We start from the raw sequence: 17091 nt of genomic DNA, 5'->3' as shown, positions 1-17091 counted from the left end.
GGTCATCCATAGAGATGTGGACGGGCCCAGAGTCTGTCATACAGAGTGAGGTAAGTCAGAAAGAAAAAAGTAGCTATCATGTATTAATGTATATATGTGGAATCTAGGGGCTTTCCTGGTGGCTCAGATGGTAAAGAATCTGCCCCCAATGCAGGAGACCTGGGCTCAATCCCAGGGTCAGGAAGATTCCCTGGAGAAAAAAATGGCAACCCACTCCAGTATTCTTGCCTGGAAAATCCCATGGACAGGGAATCTATAAAACGGCACAAATGAACCTATTTGCAGGGCAGGAATAGAGATATAGACAAAGAGAAGAGCATGGGCTGGGGGTGGGAAGAATTGGGAGAATGAGATTGACTATATGACTGCCATGTGTAAACAGCTAGTGGAGACCTGCTATCTCTGAGCTAGCTCTGTGGTGACTTAGATGGGTGGGACACGGGGTGGGATAGGGGGTAGAGCCAAGAAGGAGGGGCACTTCACAGATATGTATGTTCAGTTTGTGACCCCATGAATCGCAGCACGCCAGGCCTCCCTGTCCATCACCAGCTCCCAGAGCCCACTCAGAATGTATGCAGATACAGTCAATTCACTTGGTTGCACCTGGGCTTCCCAGGTGGCACCAGTGGTAAAGAACCTGCCTGCCAATGCAGGAGGCTCACGAGATGACAGTTTGATCCCTGGGTCAGGAAGAGCCCCTGGAGTAGGAAATGGCAACCCACTCCAGTATTCTTGCCTGGGAAATCCCAAGGACAGAGAAGCCTGGTGGGCTACAGTCCATAGGGTCGCGAAGAGCCAGACACAACTAAAGCATCTTAGCATACATGCATGTACAGAACTGTAAAGAAATAAAAAGAATAATAATAATAATAAAGACATGGGAAAAACTGTTCAATCTCGGTAATGGTCAAAGAAATGCAAATTATGACAATGTTTCACCCATATTAAGTAAGTAATAAAGATAAATCGACAGCAACAAAAAAGCTGCCCAGGGCTCCATTTCCAGGCAGGCAGATACAACAGGGGGAACCTGCCTGGCGGGGGCTCCAATCCCAGCTCTGCCCCTCCAGCTAGGTGAGTGGGAGTGAATGGCTCCACCCCACACTTTCTTATCCTTGTGGATACACTGATGGTAATGCTGTCCCTTGCTTTGATGGCTGTAGGGTTTACTCGAGAGGCTACATGGTGAGCAGTCAGCATGTGCCAAGCAGACAGTCAAATGCCCCCCAAATGCTGGCCGGCTCTGGCCACCATCCTGTATATCCCCCTAACCAAGACCCCCAGAACAAAGCGCCAGTGTGTGCACTTGATGGGAATGACAGACAGTCAAATGGGTCTCAGGTGCTTTTTCACATCTCTCACGCCTTAGAACCTCTAGTGGACACATCTCATCTCAAATCCTCCCCCCAGGCAATGAGGCCTTTAGCTCTGAGCCCTGCCTCTGGGGACCCCACCTTCCTGCCTTCTCTCTGTGCCTTAAATACACCAGGTACAGGCCTACCCCGAGGCCTTGACACAATGTCCCCAGGGTCCCCACATCTGACACAAGTCACTTCTCAGGCAGGCCAGTGTTCCTTGCTCACCCTGCCCAGAGCGACACCCGCTCACACTGTGACACCCTAGCACGTGGACGTGTCATTCACATACTCTCGAGAGCACACTTCCACATGACACTCTTCCAGGTCCTTCGTTTATCTGCTCATTGCCTGTCTCCTCCCTCTAGATCAGTAGTCCCCAACCTTTTTGGGACCAGAGACCGATTTCATGGAAGACAATTTTTCCATGGACCAGGGATGGGGGGAGATAGTTTCCAGATAATTAAAGCGCATTACATTTACCGTGCACTTTATTTCTAATCTAATGCCTGTATCTGACAGGAGATACTGGCCTGTGGCCCAGAGGCTGAAGACCATGAAAGTGTTAGTCGCTCAGTCTTGTCCGACACTCTGTAGCCCCGTGGACTATAGCCCCCCAGGCTCCTCTGTCCATAGAATTCTTAAACTCATGGAAATAGGGTTTGTGCATGCCAAGGGCACAGTACATAGTTTTGGAATAAATGAATAAATAAAAAGTGGGGGGGTTTTCTCCTCTTTGTGTATCTGCCTTAATGAACATGCAAATGTATGAGTAGGTGTGCAAATGTATGAGTAGGTGTGCATCTGTGGGAAGAGAGAAAACAGGAAGATGGAGGAACTGGAGGATAAGCGGTGTGGTTTAGAGAACGACGTGTAGCTGTGACTCTTCCTATAGACGGTGTGAGGCCTACAGGCACAGATTTGAAGATGAGGGCCAGCGAGTTCACCAGCAGGACGTACATCTGAACCAGGCCTTGCTGACCTCCTCCTGTTGCACAGCATCTCCTATTCTAGCCAATTCTTGAAAAGCAACTCCCTCAATTACAGCTCAGGTACTGGCTCCTCCCCATCTGACGAGCAGTACATCAGAAGCAGCTACTGCCACCCACAAGCCCAGAACTAACAGCAGAGGGACAGCTGAAGGCTGCCTTGAGGCACCTGAAGTGACTCTGGTGGGTTGAAAATCACTGCAGTGCTTCATGGCCTAAACAGATCCACTGGGGTGCTTGATATTGCCTTAACCAATGTTCAACTGTTTGAAAAGAAAAACCTCTGGGACCTCCCTGGTGGTCCAGTGGGTAAGAATACACCTGCCAATGTGTCGTATAGACACAGGTTCGATCCCTAGTCTGGGAAGATCCCACATGACACCGGGCAACTAAGCCTGTACACCACAACTGCTGAGCCTGAGCTCGGCAACAGGAGAAGCCCCTGCAATGAGAAGCCCACACACCGCCACACCCTGCACGCAGAGAGAGTGCCCGAGCAGCAGTGAAGACTCAACGTAGCCAAAAATACATACATACATACATGTGGCGGTTTAGTCACTAAGTATCTGACTCTTGCGACCCCATGGACTGTAGCCCGCCAGGCTCTTCTGTCCATAGGATTTTCCAGGCAAAAATAACTGGAGTGAGTTGCCATTTCCTAAACCTCAGCCTAGACCACCCAAGACGCCATTGCTTAATATGCCCACCTCCCTCCAGAACCCCCACCTCAAACACCAGAAAGAGGAGGGGGAAAGGTCACCTTTCCTTAAACGTAATTTCCTTACTCATCTGAGAACAGAACAGTCCTGAGATGCTTGTGGGGACCAGCCAAGCACCTGGGAGGCTTCCTGCCCTCACAATAGCCTTGCGGGGTGACCTCACCACGGGACAGGGAACAGAAGCCAGACCAAAGACAGGGTTCACCTCCCAGGCTGAGATTTGGGTGACTAGGGAGGAGAGTGTCACAGGGCACGTCCTCCTGCAGGCCGGCTGAGAGCTGCTCAGCGGACAGGCAGGCAGTTCCCACCCCGGTCGCTGGGATTCTGTTTCCCAGGATGGTGCTGCCCCCTTTTGGAAACCGAATACTGGACAAACCAGCTCATTCTCAATTAAGAGAGGAGGCTGGTGTAGACAGGGGAAGCTAATTATCAGAGGCGGTGGACTGTTCATACAGGAGTCTTCACAAAGAAACCTCTGGAGTGAATTCTGCCCCATCTCCACTGGTCCTCCAGGGCCTGGACACAGAATAGCTCATAGGAGCCTGGTCCCGGCCCTCTTGGAGCAGGAGTCCTTGTGTGATGGGACTCACCTCGACCCACCAAGTGGGGAAGCTAGCAGTTATTTCCATGTAATTCATTTACATGCGTGTGTGTGTGCTCAGCTGTGTCCTGTATGCATTTGAAGAGATCCACGGGTATCTTCAGATTACTAAAGTTCAAAGAACAAAAAGTTTAAAACCCTAGAGCAAGGTTTCATAGATGAAGAACAAGGAGGCCAAGAGAGGTAGCAGACAGTAACCAAAGTCACATAGCTGGAAGACCCAGGCTGGTCTTTCACAAGGCCCCGCCCGCCACAGAAGCCCCTTGCAGGCTCCCTTCTCTGGGTGAGCGCTCCTGAAGGCTGCACCAGGAACTTGACCTTCACCTCTAGCACGTCCATGTCTCCACATCAGTATCTTGCCTGTCTGGCTAGACCGGTAGCTGAGCACTGGAAGGAGGGACCATATCCAAGTCCTCGTGCCAGCCTCTCTTTTCTGACCCCGTCTTCTGATGGCTGCTCTTAGGAAATCCTTCCCGGGGTCGTCCCTATTGCTCCATCTCTCCTGGGTTCTATTAAGAACCACTGAACAACACGCACAGAAGCTCTTTAGAGAGAGACACAAGGGAGCTGGACGGCCAGGAGATCAGGGGTCGGGGGGTTTTGACCTTTAGCATTTAAATCATAGGAACATATCAATTATTCAAAAATTTGTCATTAGCATTATGCTACCTATCCAGTTGGTGGGAAATGAATGATTTATCACATAAATCCCAGAGGGCAGGGTTGGAAAAAACTCACTCCCCAGTCCAGCCAGGGGTCAATGCCACAGCCGAGAGAAATGGAGCAGAAGGTTTCCACAGAAAAATGAGCAGCTCGATGCTCTTCGGCCTCATCACACATTTTCAAGGACCGCCCAAGGGTGCAGATGGCAAGTTGATGCTAGAACAGGGGGCCGTGGAGGCAGTAGTGTAGTCAACATCAAAGGGCTGGACCCCAAGGAACACGTCTGGAGGTAAGGCAAAGGAGGCCACACTAAATGGAGGAGAGAAGAGCACCCCTTCCTGACCCCACAGACCTGCTGCCCCCACCATTCTCCTGTGAGATCACCCTCCTCTGCGTGCCCACAGCTCTGTGCAATGCCAGCACCTAGAGCCAGCCTGCAATGGGCCCAGCTTTCTGTCTCCTCACTGGGCCACTGCCTCTCATCTCTGAGCCTCCATCTGCACATCTGTCAAGTGAGGGCTGGGTAAGAGGCCACCTGTAGTGACCCATGATGTACTTATCTGAAAACATTTCTTTCCTTCCAATAATGATGGGGAAGCCAAGTCAAGTTCCCTCCCCCAGCTGGCCAGAAATAGGCCCAGAGTTTTCAGGTAAGCCTTCAGGCTGGGGAGCAGACCCTCCAAGCAACTAAGAAAATAGCTACATGGATACAGGCCAGTAATTCTAGGGGTGGGGTAGTGGGGAGACCAGGCAGGAACTGCTGGAGGTGGGGGACAAGGAGGGAAGATGAGTAAAAAGTGTGGCTCCAGCCCAGCGAGGCTGCTGGGGACCGGCCGTGGGCCAGAGGAGGCGGCAGGAGCACAGGCTCCGCTCCTATGGCACCTGAAAGCTCCCCAGGCCCGGCCCTCGTGAAGCCGCCGCCTCTGCAGGCTGAAGCCCTCATTCCCATTCTCTCTACTTCTCAGGCTTTGAAAATCGGATGCAACCCACAGAGAAGAAACTCAGAGAAGACTTTTAAAACTCTAACAATATCCAAAAAAAGGAGGGAAGCAGTTTTCTTTCCTAAAGCATAACGCAGCCCCCAGGACCCCTCCCGTGGAGACAAAGGGAGGGCATGCTTCCTGAGCAGACCCGTCACCCCCAAACTCATTCTTGTAACTCCACAGATAACTGGGTCCTATTGTGTTCTGGGCTAAATGCTGGGGATTCTCAGTGAGCAAGACCAAGGCATCCTTGTTGCCATGACCCCCCTTTGTAATATGTCCTAGAGGAACAGGGCTTCAAACCGAGCTCTGATAAGCTGCCCCAAAAAGTAGAGGATGTCATAAGAGAGTAGGCACAATCGGCTCTGACCCAGTCTTCTGGGAGAAATGTGAGACTACAAGGGCCCCAGGGGACGACGAGTTCTAAGGCAAGAAACCAGTTTCATCTTGAATACCACCTCTGATGGATCCATCAGCGATCGCTGTCTACCCACCAGGAAAGGATTCTAACGCTGAGACTGAGTCTTAGAATCCTTAAGCCAGGAAGCAGTGAGAAGCAACAGAACCACGACTGATTGGCAAAGTTTGCACAGGCCTGGGAGGGAGGTGGTCCTGATCACTCGGATCTGTTCCAACACCTGTGCCAAGAAAGGGAGACTGCACCCTTCAGAGGTTACAGACTGGCTTGAATCCCATGGCACACAGCTTCTGACTATCAGACCAGTGCTCTTTCCACTATGTGGCTCTAAAGACTGATGCAAGAGGCTAAAGGCAAAGGCACTCTGAAGAGACTGTGCAAGACTGTGAGGGTTGGTTCTACCATCTCTCTAGGAACAGAGATTGGGACATTATGCAGAGCCCCAAGATGGCAGCAGGCCTGCTACAGCGAGAGTATTAAGCAAGAATTACTAACCCACAGGAATCTAGTTACGTCCTGACGATTAAGGCTTTAGTAATTTAAGTATTTCTCCCAAAGGGTTTTGATTTATTGGCTAACACCGCAGTTAAAAGGAGAAGTGCATGTTCGCCAACCAGTTGTATAGCACAAAAATCAGAAAGGCTGTGGAGATCAGGTCCATGAACACTGCTTGTAAACTTGGCCTTGTTCTCCTGACATTTCATCCAGCAGCAAAGTCAGCTTCTCTTTTGACAGCCAGCCTCTTCCCGTCTCTAGACCTGGCAAAACGATCCCACGAAGGCAGTGACTAGAGTTTAATTTCAGTGGCCACCTCCTGAAACCCTGAAAAGAACGTGACTGTCACTTCCATGGCCTGCTTGACCCCCAGGGGGACAGTCCATCCCCAGGTGGAGTCTGTGCAGAGTCTGTCCAGAGAGGGCAGAGGAGGAGGGCTGGCCCTTCCGCTGTGTCTGGTTTGTTCCTGTGGGCACCACACTGACATCCCCTGAGTGTGACGTACCACTAGCTGCATCCTTCAATTTTGTTCAGGTTTGGGAGCCTGGTACAAGGGCAGGAAGGCGGAGATGCAGCCCCACAGGTAAGTCTTGGCCCAATCCTGGTGACTCCACTGTTCTCAGCAGGGACTGGATAGGATGGGCCACCCGTGGCAATTCTGTCCATTAAGACTTGAGAAAAAAGCCTATTGGGGGGTTTCTGGGAGGATCTTTCCCGCTGTTAATCAGAGGCACAAGGAAGAGACCCCTCTTCTGACTTTGGGCTTTGTCTGCGATGCAGTCGTTTGGGCACTAGGGAAAACCGGGTGGCTGGGACAAGCAATGCACAGAGGCTGCCACAAGGGGGTCCCACTGAGCGAACCAGCCACCAGGAACCACAGGTGACGGGGACCCATCCTACCTGGGGAGGTTTTTTATGGGAGGTAATAACAGATCCTCTTTACAACTAAAGACACTCTATCTGGTCCATGAAGTTACTGTCACCCTGCTTTCGCAGAGGACAGAAACAGAGAGAGCTCATGTGCCCCTGACGCAACAGCATGCCGCTAACCAGGGCCAAAGCCCTGTGTCTTTCCATCTTCCCTCTCCCTGTGGGGCCTCCTCGGGGCCGTGTACACAGAAGCTGCTTCATATGTGCTTGACAGCAAACAAGCAGTCTCTCTGCTCAGCTCCCTGGGAAAACTTCCCAGAGACTGGAAGCCGACCCTCTCAGAAACCCAAGCAGCCACCACTGGCGGTCCTCTTCATACCAACCAACACTCCATTTCAACCATAAAAAAAAAAAAACAACTTCCCACCAGAGATGCTCAACCTGGAGCCAGGGCCAGGGCAGAAAGTCGCCAGAAACTGTACCCTGGAGCCACCACTTCCATCTGCTGAGGAAAGCCCTGCTGTATCACAGGACTGTGACATCAGGATTGTAAGCTGGCTGGAAAACAAAAAATCAAAATTGAGGCACAACGCTAACGACACATTATAAGCAAAGTGACGGGGCCACCCCCACAGCGCGGATGCCCCCAGCTCTGGGGACACTGCCAGCTATTCAACACCTTATCTCTCTCACTCACAACCAGAGAGAGAAAGGAGAAACCGACTGAGCAATTACGGACTGTCAGATGGAGTAATTAATTCACTGACACCTGCAGAGGTGATGCAGAGGTCTGAGAGATGCTGAAACCGAATGAGGCTGATGCAGGGAGGTGAGCTCACGCAGAAGCCCATGGGCCAGTTTTTGCCTTCCAAGCTCTGTGCAGCTAGATGGAAAACTCACAGGTTTGGTGGACCTGGGCTTCCATCTTAAGTCCAGGCAAACTAGTGAACCTCTGCATTTCCATTGCAAAATGAAGATGAACCAAGTATTCTTTCAACCAAACAGTGCTGATGGTGCTGCAGGCATCGTGTGGGGCCAAAGGTGAGCAAAACAGGACGTTCCAGGAGGGACACAGACACGGAATCAGGCAGTGACGACAAGAGTCACCCCACAACCGGGGTTGACACTCCGGTAGGGGAATCGGTGGCGTGGCTGCTGAAGGACGTGGGAGGCAATCTGATGAAACTGACGGAGGGAGTCTGCGTGTGCTTCGTGTGCAGAGGGGACTGGTAGAGGCTTCAACACGGCAGGGGCCAGGGAGGGAGTGAGAAAGAGCCTGGGGCACTGATGCCAGGGACCGAAAGAAGTTCAGGGGGCTGGGCCTGAGCGGAGGAGAGCGTGGGCATCATCCCTAAGACAGCGAAGAGCACAGAAGGGCACACACCAGGCACAGACAAGATCCGATGGACTACCATGCGGAGAATCAAATGGAGAGGGTGACTGGGTGCAGAGGGACCAGCTGGAGACTCCTGGGCCATCAAGGTGAGAGACGGTGGTGGCCTGCAGCAGGGCAATGTGAGGCTGGGGCATTGGGAAGAGCAGGACAGATATTCAAGAGGCAGAAGCAACTAGTGGGAGACTAGGCGTGGGAGGGAAGGCCAGGAAGGAGCCGTGTCACGTTCAGATTTCTGGCGGAGACAACTGGACTTAACGCTGCACCAACCAGCACCTGGCGGGGAGTCAGGCAGTGAAGCGGGTATCGAGAGACAATGAGAAGTTCAGTGTTGGGTGTCAGACATGGTATGAAAGCTCCAGGGGAATAAACGTCTGCTCGCCTAAACTCTAACTCCTAATTCCAGCCAACCCAATTTTGTACATCACATCTTGCCAATTTTTAAACATATTTTTTCACTTCTCTGAAATCAGGATATTTGTAAATGAACAGGTGACCTGTTTAGTTAGCAGTATTCTTAGTGGTATATACAAGGGTGGTATATACAAAGGATGAAATCTTGGATTTGATGAAATAATGTCTATCAACCTTAAAAGAAAATAGTACATCAATTTCTCTCCTTATGACACAAGTCCTACCTAGCTCCAGAAAGATCTGAAGTAGCCTTTAAAATAAAGTTCATAGGACAGAATGATTTCTGTAAAACAAAAATTACCCCTGGGATTGAATATTGAGGGGTTCGGCTCAAATAAAAACAAGAGGCCAAACAAGCTTCTAGAAGCCCCCAAGCCTGAGAACTAAAACAAAACCAGGAGACAGAATAATCTAGAAAGAAAAAAAAAAAAAACAGCAAGAAACTGACTGACTTACAGACACCACAGAGATGGGTAAGGCCTGGAGGTCTCAGGAAAGATATCTTTTAAAATACAGTGGATCTGAGGATCTGATGTGGCCTTGAGAGCTTTACTGCTGCTCTTTCCAAAAAGGATATGATCAGAGACGGCAATATCTTACTAATACTGCTCAAGAATTTCACACACCTTTGAATTTCCCTGGTGGTCCCGTGGGTAAGAATCTACCTGCCAATGCAGGGCACACGAGCTCGATCCCTGGTCTGGGAAGATTCCGCACACCATGGAGCAACTAAGCCCATGAGCCATTACTATTGAGCCCGTGCTCAACGCCCACTAGCGGCAAGCACAGCCAAAAATAAATACTTTAAAAATAACCTTTAAAAAAAAAAAAAAAAGAATTTCATACATCTTCATTCAAGAACTGAACAAGCATCTCCTGTAAGAAAAAAAAACCACAGAACTTTCTGTAAGAATAACCTGGGTGCTTTCCTGACTTTCATACGCCAAGAAACATGTCTAGGTCTATACTCATTCTGGAGAAGCCAGGCTGCTGGCACATGCAAGCCTGCCTCACTGAAGACGGTCAGTCCTTCCATGGCGGTGTTCATGATGCAGACCACGTGGCTGCCTGCCTCCTCCACAGAGGAGTGAAACAAGGGCTGCAAGATGCCCGCATCAGAAATCCCAAGGGCTTCACTTCATTTCTCTTCTGAAACTGCATCTTCTGCCTCGTCACAAAACACTAAGTCACCCCTTACCTTCCCACAGCTCTGACCTTTGCCATCTTCTATAATCAGGCTCTACTGGGGGCTGGTCAGAATAGCAATAATTATGGAACTGTTCACGCTAATAACTACATTTTTGAGAACTTGCTATGGGCCATGCTTTGTTTATATGTTCTTATTTAATTCTTACAAAAACTCCTCCAGAACACAAACTCCATTTCACTAATGAAATTTTTTATTTCAAAAAAACGAACCTGAAGTTTACCAGTTAGCCTAAAAATACCACCACCGAAAACACCAGCAAGAGAAGAGCAGGAAGGGGGGCTGCTTGATGCTCACATTCCCAGACCCTAAGATGCCTTCACCTGGTTCATTTTACCTACTTAAAGAGTTCCCCAGTGGGAGAAAAATAAGAGAGTAAACAAAAGAACAAGATTCAGGAAACTCTCTTTCTCCAAGTACACGTGGCTAGAGGTCTTTAAATTGTTAGGCACAAACTCTATTAAAAATAACAATGCCAGAGAAGGACATGAGCTCACCTCATCTCATGAAAACACCAAAATCAGAACTAACTGCTAAACAATCATTGACAAAAAAAAACACTGAAACATACCACAAAAGATATCCTACATCCAAAGACAAAGAAGAAGAGACGAGACAGTCGGAGGGTGCAATGGTGATAAAATCAAATCCCATACCTCCTCTCCCAGAATGGGCAACTCACAAATGGGAAAATAATCTCATCACAGAGGTTCCCCCACAAGAATGAAGGTCCTGAGCCCCAAGTTGGGCTCCGAACCTGGTGGGGGGATCTTAAACATTGGGAGGAGGAACCCCAAGAGCATGTAACTTTGATGCCCAGAGGTATTTGATTGAAGGAATTCCACTGAACTGGAGAAAACAAGAACTCCACTCTAAGAGGGTGCACACTAGTTCATGTACACTAAGACCCAGGGGAAAAAGCAGTGACCTTCTAAGAGCCTGGGCCAGACCTACGTGCTAGTATCCTGCAGAGGCAGGACACAACTATGACTCCCTGCAGGACAAAGACACTAGTGGCGGCAGTTCTGGGGAGTCCTTTTTGGCATGAGCCCTGCTGGAGGCCACCATTTGCTCACCAAGACCAGGCCCCAATTAACAGCCTCCACTCCTGAAACCTCTCAGGCCAACCAACCAAGAGGGGAAGAACACAGTCCAAACCATTACTAGACAGGCTATGCAAACCATTCCTGAGCCCACAGCTGCAGAGTCAACAGACCCCTTGAATTACTCTTGCCCACCAGAGGGACAAGACCCATCTCCATCCATCAGTGGGCAGGAAACAGTTCCTCCCACCTGCACAAGCCTCTCAGTTCTCAATTCAGTCACTCAGTCCTGTCCTACTCTTTGCAACCCCACAAACTGTTTCACGCCAGGCCTCCCTGTCCATCACCAATCCCGGAGTTTACTCAAACTCATGTCCATTGAGTCAGTTATGCCATCCAACCATCTCATCCTCTGTCATTCCCTGCTCCTCCCGCCTTCAATCTTTCCCACCATCAGGGTCTTTTCAAATGAGTCAGGTCTTTGCATTAGGTGGCCAAAGTATTAGAGTTTCAGCTTCAGCATCAGTCCTTCCAGTGACTATTCAGGATTGATTTCCTTTAGGATGGACTGGTTGGATCTCCTTGAGGTCCAAGGGACTCTCAAGAGTCTTCTCCAACACCACAGTTCAAAGGCATCAATTCTTCAGCGCTCGGCTTCCTTTATAGTCCAACTGTCACATCCATACATGACCGCTGGAAAAACCATAGCTTTGACTGACGGACCTTTGTTGGCAAAGTAAAGTCTCTGTTTTTTAATATGCTGTCTAGGTTGGTCATAACTTTTCTTCCAAGGAGCAAGTGTCTTTTAATTTTATGGCTGCAGTCACCATCTGCAGTGATTTGGGGCCCCCCAAAAAATAAAGTCTGTCACTGATTCCATTGCTTCCTCGTCTATTTGCCATGAAGTGATGGGACCAGATGCCATGATCGTCCTTTTGTGAATGTTGAGTTTTAAGCCAACTTTTTCACTCTCCTCTTTCACTTTCATCAAGAGGCTTTTTAGTTCTCTTCGCTTTCTACCATAAGAGTGGTGTCATCTGCATATCTGAGGTTATTGATATTACTCCCAGCAATCTTGATTTCAGCTTGTGCTTCATCCAGCCCAGGATTTCTCATGATGTACTCTGCATATAAGTTAAACAAGCAGGGTGACAATATACAGCCTTGACATACTCCTTTTCCTATTTGGAACCAGTCAGTTGTTCCATGTCCAGTTCTAACTGTTGCTTCCTGACCTGCATATAGGTTTCTCAAGAGGCAGGTCAGGTGGTCTGGTATTCCCATCTCTTTCAGAATTTTCCACAGTTTGTTGTGATCCACACAGTCAATGGCTTTGGAATAAAGTCAACAAAGCAGAAGTAGATGTTTTTCTGGAACTCTTGCTTTTTCAAGCATCCAACAGATGCTGGCAATTTGATCTCTGGTTCCTCTGCCATTTGTAAAACCAACTTGAACACCTGGAAGTTCATGGTTTACATCCTGTTGAAGCCTGGCTTGGAGAATTTTGAGAACTACTTTGCTAGCGTGTGAGATGAGTGCAATTGTGCGGTAGTTTGAGCATTCTTTGGCATTGCCTTTCTTTGGGATTGGGATGAAAACTGACCTTTTCCAGTCCTGTGGCCACTGCTGAGTTTTCCAAATTTGCTGGCATATTGAGTGCACCACTTTCACAGCATCATCTTTCAGGATTTGACATAGCTCAACTGGAATTCCATCACCTCAACTGGCTTTGTTCATAGTGATGCTTCCTAAGGCCCATTTGACTTCACATTCCAGGATGTCTGGCTCTAAGTGAGTGATCACACCATCATGATTATCTCGGTCGTGCAGATCTTTTTTGTATAGTTCTTCTATGTATTCTTGCCACATCTTCTTAACATCTTCTGCTTCTGTTCGGTCCATACATTTCTGTCATTTACTGTGCCCATCTTTGCATGAAAAGTTCCCTTGGTATCTCTAATTTTCTTGAAGAGATCTCTAGTCTTCCCCATTCTATTGTTTTCCTCTATTTCTTTGCATTGATCGCTGAGGAAGGCTTTCTTATCTCTCCTTGCTATTCTTTGGAACTTGCATTCAGATGCTTATATCTTTCCTTTTCTCCTTTGCCTTTCACTTTTCTTCTTTTCACAGCTATTTGTAAGGCCTCCTCAGACAACCATTTTGCCTTTTTCCATTTCTTTGTCTTGGGGATGGTCTTGATCACTGCCTCCTGTACAATGTCATGAACCTCAGTCCATAGTTCTTCAAACAATCTATCAGATCTAATTCCTTGAATCTATTTCTCACTTCCACTGTATAATCATAAGGGATTTGATTTAGGTATACCTGAATGGTCTAGTGGTTTTCCCTACTTTCTTCAATTTAAGTCTGAATTTGGCAATAAGGGGTTCATGATCTGAGCCACAGTCAACTCCCAGTCTTGTTTTTGCTGACTGTATAGAGCTTCTCCATCTTTGGCTGCAAAGAATATAATCAATTTGATTTCAGTGTTGACCATCTGGTGATGTCCATGTGTAGAGTCTTCTCTTGTGATGTTGGAAGAGGGTGTTTGCTGTGAGCAGTGCGTCCTCTTGGCAAAACTCTGTTAGCCTTTGTCCTGCTTCATTTTGTACTCCAAGTCCAAATTTGCCTGTTACTCCAGGTATTTCTGGACTTCCTACTTTTGCATTCCAGTCCCGTATAATGAAAAGGACATCTTTTTTGGATGTTAGTTCTAGGAAGTCTTGTAGGTCTTCATAGAACCATTCAACTTCAGCTTCTTCAGCATTACTGGTAGGGGCATAGACTTGGATTACTATGATATTGAATGGTTTGCCTTGGAAACGAACAGAGATCATTCTGTCATTTTTGAGACTGCATCCAAGTACAGCATTTCAGACTCTCTTGTTGACTATGATGGCTACTCCATTTATTCTAAGGGATTCTTGACCACAGTAGTAGATATAATGGTCATCTGAGTTAAATTCACCCACTCCAGTCCATTTTAGTTCGATGATTCCTAAAATGTTGATGTTCACTCGCCATCTCCTGTTTGACCATTTCCAATTTGCCTTGATTCAAGGACCTAACATTCCAGGTTCCTATGCAATATTGCTTTTTACAGCATCAGACTTTACTTCCATCACCAGTCATATCCACAACTGGATGTTGTTTTGTTTTGTCTCCATCTCTTCATTCTTTTTTTTTAATATAAATTTATTTTAATTAGAGGTTAATTACTTTACAATATTGTATTGGTTTTGCCATACATCAACATGAATCCGCCACAGGTATACACGTGTTCCCCATCCTGAACCCCCCTCCCTCTTCCCTCCCCGTACCTGAACCCCCCTCCCTCTTCCCTCCCCGTACCTGAACCCCCCTCCCTCTTCCCTCCCCGTACCATCCCTCTGGGTCATCCCAGGGCACCACCCCAAGCATTCAGTATCATGCATCGAACCTGGACTGGTGATTCGTTTCATATATGACATTATACATGTTTCAATGCCATTCGCCCATGTCTTCATTCTTTCTGGAGTTATTTCTCCACTGATCTCCAGTAACATATTGGACACCTACTGACCTGGGGTGTTCATCTTTCAGTGTCCTATCTTTTCACCCTTTCATAATGTTCATGGGGTTCTCAAGGCAAGAATACTGAAGTGGTTTGCCATTCCCTTCTCCAGTGGACCATGTTTTGTCAGAACTCTCCATCATGACCTGTCTGTCTTGGGTGACCCTACACGGTATGGCTCATAGTTTGATTGAGTTAGACAAGGCTGTGGTCCATGTGATCAGATGGGTTGGTTTTCTGTAATTGTGGTTTTCAGTCTGTCTACCCTCTGATGGAGAAGGATAAGAGGCTTATGGAAGCTTCCTGATGGGAGACTGACTGGGGGGGAAATGGGGTCTTGTTCTGATGGGTGGGGCCATGCTCAGTAAATCTTTAATCCAATTTTCTTTTGAAGAGTGGGGCTTTGTTCCCTCCCTGTGGTTTGACCTGAGGCCAAACTATGGTAGAGGTAATGAAGATAACCGGGCCCTCCTTCAAAAGGCCCCATGCAGGCACTGCAACAGTCAGTGCCCCCAACCCTGCAGCAGGCCACTGCCGACTGACACCTCTGCCAGAGACTCCTGGACACTCATGAACAAGTCTGGGTCAGTCTCTTGTGGGATCACTGCTCCTTTCTCCTGGGTCCTGGTGCACACAAGATTCTGTTTGTGCCCTCCAAGACTCTGTTTCCCCAGTCCTATTTAAGTTCTGGCAGCTCTATGGTGGGATTAATGGTGACCTCCTCCAAGAGGGCTTATGCCATATCCAGGTCTACGTACCCAGAACCCCGGCTGCTGCGGCAGTCCACTGCTGATCTGTGCCTCCTCAGGAGACACCCAAGCACAGTTCTGTCTCAGTCTCTATGGGGTCCTGGTGCACACAAGGGATGTTTGAGCCCTCTGCTGCTGCTCCTAAGTAGCTTCAGTCGTGTCCAACTCTGTGCGACCCCATAGAGAGCAGTCCACCAGACTCCCCCGTCTCTGGGATTCTCCAGGCAAGAATACTGGAGTGGGTTGCCATTTCCTTCTCCATTAAGCCCTCTGAGCCCAGCCTCAGCTACCAGGGGGCAGAGAGCAGAAGCAGGAATTACAACCCTGCAGAGTGCAGAACGGAAACCACCATTACAGAAACTTGGACAAAACGATACAGCGTAGGAACACGTCCCAGTCAAAGAAGCAAGGAAAAATCCCAGAAGGACAACCAAAATCCACCCGACAAAGAATTCAGAGTAACGACGGTACAGATGATCCGAGATTGTGGGGAAAAAAATGGAGGCACAGACCAAGAAGACACAAGAAATGTTTTTTAAAAGAGCCAGCAACCCAGACGTCCATCAGCAGACGAATGGATAAGAAAGCTGTGGTGCATATACACAATGGAGGATTACTCAGCCATTAAAAAGAATAAATCTGAATCAGTTCTAATGAGGTGGATGAAACTGGAGCCGATTATACAGAGTGAAGTAAGCCAGAAAGAAAAATACCAGTACAGTATACTAACACATATATATGGAATTTAGAAAGATGATAACGATAACCCTGTATGAGAGACAGCAAAAGAGACTCAGATGTATAGAACAGTCTTTTGGACTCTGTGGGAGAGGGCGAGGGTGGGATGATTTGGGAGAATGGCATTGAAACATGTATAATAACATATGTGAGACGAACCACCAGTCCAGGCTTGATGCATGATACAGGATGCTCGGGGCTGGTGCACTGGGATGACTCAGAGGGATGGTACGGGGAGGGAGGTGGGAGGGGGGCGTTCAGGATGGGGAACACATGTACACCTGTGGCAGATTCATGTTGATGTATGGCAAAACCAATACAAAAAAAAAAAAAGAGAGCCAGAAGATTTAAAGAGCAGAGATGAACAATATAATGAATGAAAAATACGCTAGATCAAATCAGTAGCAGAATAATGAGGCAGGGGAATGGCTAAGTGAACTGGAAGACAGAACTGTCGAAATCACTGCTAGAAAAAAGAATAAAAATAAAAGAATGAAAAGAAATGAGGACAATCTAAGAGACTTCTGGAAAAACATGAAATGCACCAATATTCACATTACAGTGTTCCACGAAGGAAAGGAGAGGGAGAGAGGACCTAAGGAAATATTTGAAGAGATAATAGCTGAAAACTTCTGTAACACAGGAAAGGAAACAGTCACTCAAATTCAGGAAGCACAGGGTCCCACATAATATAAACCCAAGAAAGAACATGCCAATATAAATATGCCAAGACACAGTAATCAAGTTGACAAAAGTTAAAGACAAAGACAAAATATTAAAAACAGCAAGGGAAAAGCAACAAGTAACAAAAAAGGAATTCCCGTATAGTCATCAGCTGATTTCTCAGCACGAACTCTGCAGGCCAGAAGGGAGTGATATGATATATTTAATGTGATGCAAT

The 17091-nt window shown here is 47.9% G+C and overlaps 1 protein-coding gene across 1 annotated transcript in view; it reads right to left on the bottom strand.

The window, feature by feature from the left end:
• Positions 1-17091, bottom strand: part of GSDME (gasdermin E) — a 60942-nt gene that overhangs the window by 24140 nt on the left and 19711 nt on the right. The window lies entirely within an intron of this gene.

Source organism: Capricornis sumatraensis, chromosome 5 (genome assembly GCF_032405125.1).
Source record: "Capricornis sumatraensis isolate serow.1 chromosome 5, serow.2, whole genome shotgun sequence".
Lineage (NCBI taxonomy): Eukaryota > Metazoa > Chordata > Mammalia > Artiodactyla > Bovidae > Capricornis > Capricornis sumatraensis.
The sequence above is the reverse complement of the archived record's forward strand: the minus strand, read 5'-3'. Positions and strand labels throughout refer to the sequence as shown.